Here is a 9120-nt window from a genome sequence, read left to right on the forward strand (position 1 = left end):
GGGACCTCAGATCGCGGCGGGGGGGTGCCTGATGGCGGCGGGAGGGGGGGTGCCGGATCGCAGGGGGGGAGGGTGCCGGTTCGCGGGGAGGGGCCTTCGGGGGGAGCACTGCTGGTTCTTGGGGGGGGGGAACATATCAAAGCGAGTTTCCATTATTTCCTATGGGGAAACTCGCTTTGATAAACGAGCATTTTGGATTACGAGCATCCTCCTGGAACGGATTATGCTCGTAATCCAAGGTACCGCTGTATATGAAGTTTATCCCAGGACAAGCAGGCATGATATTCTCACATGTGGGTGACGTCATCTACGGAGCCCCGATGCGGAAGCATTTTCAAGCAAACTTGATTGAAGATTTAAGTTTGCTCTGCTGCTCCACGCATGCGTGCCTTCCTGCTCCACTAGGGGGTGCATCCCCTCGTGGTCTCCAGTTCAAAATTTTTCTCGAGCCTAGAAGTCGTGTTTTTTCAGGCTCTGCCCCAACTGCCTTCTAGCACCGCGATTTTTTTTTGTTTTCACGATTAAGTCGCTGTGCGCGAATTCTTTACTTTTTAACTTAATTCCTGCTTCGTTTGTGACGACCCGGAGGCTTCCGGGTCCCCGTGGCCGCGTGGCTAATCGAGCCGCGGCTACTTTCGATTTAATGTCCCGGCCTTTGACCGGCTTTAAAAAGTGCACCCGGTGTGAGCGGCTTCTTTCCCTCACAGATCCGCATCGCCGGTGCATTCTCTGCCTGGGGGCGGCTCATCCAACCGACTCCTGCCCCCAGTGCGCTACTTTCCAGAACCGGGCCTTCCGTCGAAGAAAAGCCCGCATGGCGGACCTCTTCACCCCGGACCAACCCTCCACCTCGGCCTCGAGGTCGGCCCCGGCCTCGGCCTCAGCCCCGGCCTTGACCTCGGCCCAGGATACCTCACCTCGAGACTCGACTCCGAAGTCCTCGGGACAACAGAAAGCCTCGGCTCCGGGTAAGTCCCCTCTTCCCTCTTCAGGTTCCCTAACATCGAAGAAGCCAGCCTCGGGGACAACGTCGACGCATGGTGCAAGCCCCATGCTTACAGCCCCGGCTAAGCCCTCCAAGCCTTCGGGCCGTGCCTCCACCACACGGGAATACTCTGACACGAGGTCGCCCCCGGTGGAGTGCACCGAGGCAGGGGACATGCCTTCGATGCTGTCCGTGCCCGTCTTCCAGGACCTACTCCGAGCGATGATCACGTCGGAGCTGTCCGCTGCAATGGCCCAGTTTCAATTGGCCTCGACCTCGACCCCGAATGTGCCAGACCAGCCTGAGCCTCGCATCGAGCAACCTCGAGGAAAGGTGCGCAATTCTCGCCGCATCCCATCCTCCTCGGACTCCTCCCCGAGGCGCCCGAGACGTTCTCCCTCCGCAGACCGCCGAGGGGCAAAACGTCGGGCTAAAACAACAGAAACTTCGAACCGCCGTACCTCCAAGAAGGCCCGAGGTTCACCAACTCTACGAGGCCGTTCTCCCACACCTCGTACAGGACCACTAAGGGTAGCTGAGTTATCACTCTCCAACCCGCGCATCCTCCGAACTCCCCCTCGGACCGGAACCCCGACCCAAAGTCGCAGGTATTCTCCGAGGGAGTCCGGATCGAGGTCACCGATTCGACATCGATCGGTACCCCGAACCCCGGCATCGTCTCCGAGGGGCTCCTCGAGACACCGAAGATCCACAACCCCGGAACACTCTCACAGTGCTTCCCCGGCCTCGGAGCATGGATCGGAGCAGGAACCTCGATATTCGAGGGAAGCCTCCCCATCCTTCTCCACCCGACGAAGGTCTCGTTCACCGACCCCGCACGGGGCCCCGGGAACATCCCGCCCATCCTTCACCCGCTTTGTCCAGGACATGGGCCACGCCCTAGACTTAGACCTCCAGTCCGACTCCAGATACTCCAAGGAGTACCTGCCAGAGCTGGACATGCCATCACTGCCCAGAGAGTCCCTTCGCTTACCACCTAACCCGGTACTCCAACAGGCCTTCTTCAGGAACCTGGAGACCCCCTACATGGTCACAGCCGTACCCTCCAAAATGGAGGCCAAGTACCGCACAGTACCTTACCCGGGATTCAAACAATCACAGCTCTCCCACCAATCGCTGCTAGTAGAATCCTCCCTGAAAAAGGCTCACCCATCCCGGGTCTCAGCAGCGGTCCCCCCAGGCCGAGAAGGCCGAACCTTGGACAAATTCGGCAGGAGACTGTATCAAAACGCAATGATGGCTTCCAGGGTGCAAAGCTACACTTTCACCTTCACATCCTACCTCAAACACCTCATTGGACTATTGAGAGCCTTTGAGACTGACCTACCGGCCTCCCGGCAAAGAACGTTCGGCCTACTTTTGGAGTCCCTCTCCAACCTGCGCCTTCATCTATTCCACGCGGCCTACGATGGCTTCGAACTCTCCTCCAGAGAGGCAGCCTTTGCTATCGCCATGCGCCGACTAGCTTGGCTGCGCCTGGTCGACATGGACCCCAACTTACAGGACCGGCTGGCAAACCTCCCCTGCGTGGGAAAAGAACTGTTCGATGACACTATCGAGGCGGCTACAAAACGCCTCTCCGAACACGAACGCTCGTTCGCCTCCCTGGTCCGACAAAAGCCCAAACCGCCCACGTCCAGGCCGTATAGGGCCCCTCCGCGCCGCTACCCACAAAAGTCCACCCCGGTTTTCTCGCGGCCCCCACCCAGGCGCCCGCAAGCCCACCACCGGGCCATGCCCAAATCCCAACCGCCTGTGACCACCAAACCATCCCCGTCCTTTTGACGGGACATGCAGAAGGGGGCGGGCCCCCTCCGCCATAGCCACAGGCCCCCTTCCCATCGGGGGTCGACTCAAAGCCTTTTACCCTCGCTGGGAACAAACCACGTCGGACGCATGGGTCCTTGGCGTGATCTCATCAGGGTACTCTCTCAACTTTCGGGCCATTCCTCCGGACAACCCCCCAAGGAACTGCCCTCCCAACCGGACTCAGCTACCCCTACTCCTCTCCGAAGCTCGAGACCTGCTTCGCCTGAGAGCAGTGGAGGAGGTTCCCCCCGACCAACGGGGGAAGGGCTTCTACTCCCGCTACTTCCTGGTACCGAAAAAAACGGGAGACCTACGCCCAATACTAGACTTGAGACGCCTCAACAAATTCCTGGTACGGGAAAAATTTCGGATGCTCTCCCTACCGACACTCTACCCCCTGATCGACGAGGGCGACTGGCTCTGCTCCCTCGATCTCAAGGAGGCGTACACACATGTCCCAGTGCACCCCGCTCACCGCAAGTTCTTGCGTTTCCAAGTAGGGGACTGGTACCTACAATACCGAGTCCTCCCCTTCGGACTTGCATCATCACCTCGGGTCTTCACCAAGTGCCTCGTGGTGGTCGCAGCAACCTTACGCTCCCAGGGCCTCCAGGTATTCCCCTACCTGGACGACTGGCTAATCAAAGCCCCGTCCAAGGAAGGGGTTATCTCAGCGACCCAACAGACTATTACCTACCTACAAAGTCTGGGGTTCGAAATAAACTTCCCAAAATCCCAACTACACCCCTCGCAGTCCCTACAGTTCATCGGGGCCATGCTGGACACGGTTCGCCTCCGTTCCTTCCTCCCCCCTCCGCGCCTAGAGGCGTTAGTAAGCCTGAGCTGAAGGATCTCCCTGCTGACCTCGGTATCAGCTCAACAGATGATGACTCTCCTGGGCCACATGGCCTCCACCGTCCATGTCACACCCTTTGCCCGCCTCCATCTGAGAATCCCTCAATGGACCCTGGCATCCCAATGGCGTCAAGACCGGGACCCGATCGACCGTCCCGTGACAGTGACTCCTTCATTGCAACGATCGCTCCTCTGGTGGGCCGACTCTTCAAATCTTTCCAAAGGTTTGCTCTTCCTCACCCCACCCCATAGCAAGGTACTCACCACGGACTCGTCGGAGTATGCTTGGGGAGCCCATCTGGACGGCCTACGCACCCAAGGGATGTGGTCAGCACAAGACCGTCGCTGCCACATCAACGTGCTAGAGCTTCGGGCCATCTATCTCGCAGCTGTAGCCTTCCAACATCTGCTACACGACCGAGTGGTTCTCATCCGAACCGACAACCAGGTAGCGATGTACTACGTAAACAAACAGGGGGGGACAGGGTCTTGGCCCCTTTGTCGGGAAGCCCTGCGCCTCTGGAAATGGGCAATCTCCAACAACACCTTCCTTTGAGCGGTGTACATACAAGGAGAACAAAACTGTCTGGCGGACAGACTCAGCCACCTCCTCCAGCCACACGAGTGGTCACTACACTCTCAAACCCTACGATGGGTGTTCGAAAGGTGGGGGACGCCTCAAATAGATCTGTTCGCATCCCCTCACAACCACAAGCTGCCTCTCTTCTGCTCCCGGATACACACCCCGGACCGGCTCGAGGCCGACGCCTTCCTCCTCGACTGGGAGGGAAGGTTCCTGTACGCGTTCCCGCCGTTCCCTCTGATACTGCGGACGCTTGTACACCTCAAAACAGTACAAGCCACCCTGATCCTGATTGCCCCCCGCTGGCCACGCCAGCCGTGGTTTTCCCTTCTACTTCAACTCAGTGTCAGAGATCCACTGCCTCTGCCTCTGTTTCCCTCTCTACTATCACAGGGCCAGGGTTCACTGTTACATCCCAATCTTCAATCTCTTCATCTGAATGCTTGGTTTCTCTCCCCCTGACTGCTCTACCCGTGTCTCAATCAGTCAAGGAGATATTGGAGGCCTCTAGAAAAACCTCGACGAGAACCTGCTACTCCCAAAAGTGGACCAGATTCTCAACCTGGTGCTCCGCCCACAGCCAGGACCCAGTGTCGGTCCCCGTCCCCCTGGTCCTTGACTATTTACTTCAATTATCTCATTCCGGCCTAAAGACCAACTCCATTCGAGTACACCTCAGTGCGATTGCGGCCTTTCATCAGCCCCTGGAAGGGAAAGCCCTCTCGCTCCATCCCTTAGTCTCTCGCTTCATGAAGGGCCTGCTGAACGTCCACCCCCCTCTCAAACCTCCTCCGGTGGTTTGGGACCTTAACGTGGTTCTGGCTCAACTAATGAAACCTCCATTCGAGCCCCTAGACAAATGCCATCCAAAATTCCTCACTTGGAAGGTAATTTTCCTACTCACGCTCACGTCCGCCCAGCGGGTTAGTGAGCTACAAGCTCTGGTAGCGGACCCACCCTTCACGGTATTCCATCACGACAAAGTGGTACTCCGCACCCATCCAAAGTTCTTACCTAAGGTAGTGTCTGATTTCCATCTCAATCAGTCCATTGTCCTACCTGTATTTTTCCCTAAGCCCCACTCTCACCCCGGAGAAGTGGCGCTCCACACTCTTGACTGCAAGAGAGCGTTGGCCTTTTACCTAAAACGCACTCAGTCACACCGGAAAGTCCCACAACTGTTTTTGTCCTTCGACCCAAACCGGTTAGGCCACCCAGTTTCCTTTTTTTTTTTTGAACATCATTTTTATTCAAGAGACCACAATAGAAACAGGCAAAAATCCAATAATACAGAACACAAGTGCAAAACAAAATTGCAGATACATGCTGGCAATACAGAGGCAGAACAATCCTCAACAGAAGAACAAAAGAAACCACCAAGCACAAGTCATTCCAAATAGTAACAGCCCGCCTCTTATGTAAGCCTCAGGACTTTTTTTGTGTTGTTGGAAAACAGACCCAACCCACCCCCTATAAGGTCCCAGAAAGGAATAAGCACACATACCAACCAACGCAGATCAGTCAACCAGACATGCAAACCCCTTCCATACTCTCCATTCCCCCCATCCAGTCACACCATCCCCCCCTCCCCACCCACCCCACGCCGGAGAACCAGAGGTAGCTGCAGGAACACCCTCCAAAGAGCCAGGTAAGCCAGAATCTCAGGGTTAAAAGAACAGTTAAAATAACAAAGTTCGAAACGCGCCAGCTCGATCATCTGATTCAGCCAGCTGTCCAAGGGGACAGATCCTGCCTGCACCCAATATTGTAAGATTGTACGTTTAACCGTCAGTACAGTCATGTAAATGAAGCGCCTTTGCGGCACCGTGAAACCCTGCTCCTCCAACAGAGACTGGTCCCCGAGGAGCAATGTCTTGTAATCCCACTCAACTGATCGCTGCAAGACCAACTGCAATTGTGCAAAAGAAAAATTCCAGATAGAGAGGTGAGGACACTCCAAAAAGGAGTGGATGAGCGTCCCCGGGGCCCCTGAGCACCTAGTACACATCGGGTCTTCCCATAATCCCATGCCCGCCCCTCGCTCTCGAGTAATGTAAGCCCTGTGGAGGATTTTAAATTGAGTTTCCTGCCAAGCCGCAGACTTCACAAAAGCATGCAAAGTGTAAAAAAGATCGAGAAAAGTATCATGGGTATACTGAGCGGCAAGATCGTTGTTCCATCGTTCTCTAAGAGCAGAGAAATGGTCCTGGGAGGCTACAGAACGAATTACCCTGTACCATACCGACAAGGAGCCCTGAGAAGCCGGGATATTAAGTAGGTAATCATCCAAAGAGCCACACAGCCAATCCGCTCCAAACTGTTGATGCAAAGTCTGGCAATAGTGCCGGGCTTGTAAATAAGCAAAAAATTGCTGGTTAGGGATGCCCCATCGGTCCCGAATAGAAGCAAACGAGACAAAAGCACCCGTATCAGCCTCAATCAGAAAAGATAGGTTAGAGGCCCCTCTAGATGCCCAGGAGTCGAATGGAGAATGGCCGAGACCCGGGGGGAAGCCAGGATTACCCTGAAGTTGCAAAAATGGAGAGGCAATCGGGGACCTGTCCTGTAGTCTACGCCACCACTGCCAGGCTAAACGAAAAGGGCGCAAGAACCGCAACCTAGAGAGCAACGCTCCGCCCCCCGTCTTACTCGAGGACACATGGAGAAGGTTGATAAAAGTGTAAGGTGCGCACCACCCAGTCAGCCACCCAGACGGAGAAAAACGAGCAACTCCAGTCACCCCTTCATGGACAAAACGCAAGAGAGCCGCCACATTATACGCACGGATGTCCGGAAGGCTCAAGCCCCCTTCTCGTCTAGCAAGAGTCAATTTCACATAAGCTATCCTTGCCGCCTTCTGGCGCCATAAAAACGAGGTAAAAATGGACCGAAGCCGCCCAACATCTCGCTGCAGCACCCAAAAGGGCACAGTTTGTAAAGGGTACAGCAATTTGGGTAGGAGGATCATTTTAACCAAGGCCGCCCTCCCCAACAAGGTCAGCGGGAGATCTCGCCAGGCAGAGCACAAGTTTTGAATTTGATCAATAGCAACTAGCACGTTACTTTTGTACATAACCCGAGGATCAGTATGAAGATAAATACCTAGATATCTCATCGGCTTCTGCACCGGCGGTATCTGCAAATTAGCATGCCAAGGTTCTGGGCCCAGGCCAGATAGAGGAAGAAGCTCGGACTTAGCACAGTTTACTTGGAGACCCGACAATACACCAAACTCCGCTACCAAACGCAACGCCACCGGCAAATGAAGGGGCGCCTGGTCCAAAAATAGTAAGATATCATCCGCAAACAACGTGATACGGCACTCCACGCTCCCTATCTGGATACCCCGCAACAGAGGCGTATTACGGATCTTAATGGCGAGCGGTTCCAGTGCTAAGACGAAAAGAAGAGGGGAAAGGGGACACCCCTGACGCGTGCCCCTACATAGCGAGAAGGATGATGAAAGGCCTCCATTAATGATAAGTCTGGCCTGCGGTAAGGTATATAAGCCCTGAATCCACATAAGAAAGTTCCCGTCCATTCCATACTCCCGAAGCACCCAAAAGAGATACTGCCACGAAATACTGTCAAAGGCTTTCTCCATGTCCAACCCAACAATAGCAGAGGTGCCCCCTCCATCACGATGTTCATGGATCGCCGTCAAAGCTTTAAGAAGATTCATAGAAGCATACCGTTGGGGAACAAAACCAACCTGATCATCCGCGACAAGCTGGGGCAAGACCAAATTCAGTCGTGCTGCCAGGATGGAAGCCAACAATTTAACATCTTGATTCAGCAACGAAATCGGTCGATAGGATCCTACCTGCGTAAGATCCTTTCCGGGTTTAGGGAGCAGGGTGATGTGGGCTATGTTGCTCCGGAGACCAGAGGTAGACGCGGCTAGAAAGTTAAAGAAATTCCCCAAGGGCTGCGCAAGTAGATCAGGTAAGAGTTTGTAATATTCCGGACCGAAACCATCCGGCCCCGGAGACTTAGTAAGCTTCAACTTTCGGATCCCTAAACGGACTTCCTCTAGAGAGATAGGGGCACTCAGTTGTTCAGCCTGAGTAATGGAGATCCGTGGGAGACAAATATCCCGGAAAAAGGAATCGCGGTCCTCCTCCGTAAAATCCCTTCGCGCATAAAGAGCGCTATAAAAAGCCACAAACTGTTCCCGGATTTGGGCTTCCTGCGTAAAGCTATCCCCCCTAGCATTCTTCACCTGCCGGATGATTTGTTTCTTCCGATAGGGCCTAACTAGGTTCGCAAGAAGTTTACCCGCCTTACCACCCCACCGATAAAGCCGAAACCTCTGATAATAGAGATCCTGACGAGCCCGATAGTCCAAGATCTCATTGATCTGACGGCGTAATAATTTGATCTGTTGTCCATCCGACTCCGTTAAGGACGTCCGGTGACGGGTACGTAACACAGCCAAGCTGTCCGCGAGCGCAAGAAGTTTCTCTCCCTGCTGTTTCCTTTTAGTGGCCACATATTGAATAATATGGCCCCGCATCACCGCTTTAGAGGCGTCCCAGAACACCTCGGCGTCCACGTCAGGGGTATCATTATGCGCAATATACTCCAGCCAATGGGTCCGCAAATAGATTCCGAAATCCCGGTCCGAGTACAAAGCAGCAGGGAACCGCCAAGTTCTATCCCCCTTCAGACCCGTGATCCCTAAAGTAAGCACCACCGCCGAATGATCAGAGAAGGAGACATCTTCAACAGTAACCCTATCCACGCAGGCGAAAAAATTAGTGGACACCAGAATGTAGTCCAAACGGGAATACGCAGAATGAGGGTTAGAGTAAAAGGTATATTCCCTATCAAATGGATGAAGAGTTCTCCAGGCGTCCACTACCTC

The sequence above is a fragment of the Geotrypetes seraphini genome, chromosome 3, assembly GCF_902459505.1.
Source record: "Geotrypetes seraphini chromosome 3, aGeoSer1.1, whole genome shotgun sequence".
Lineage (NCBI taxonomy): Eukaryota > Metazoa > Chordata > Amphibia > Gymnophiona > Dermophiidae > Geotrypetes > Geotrypetes seraphini.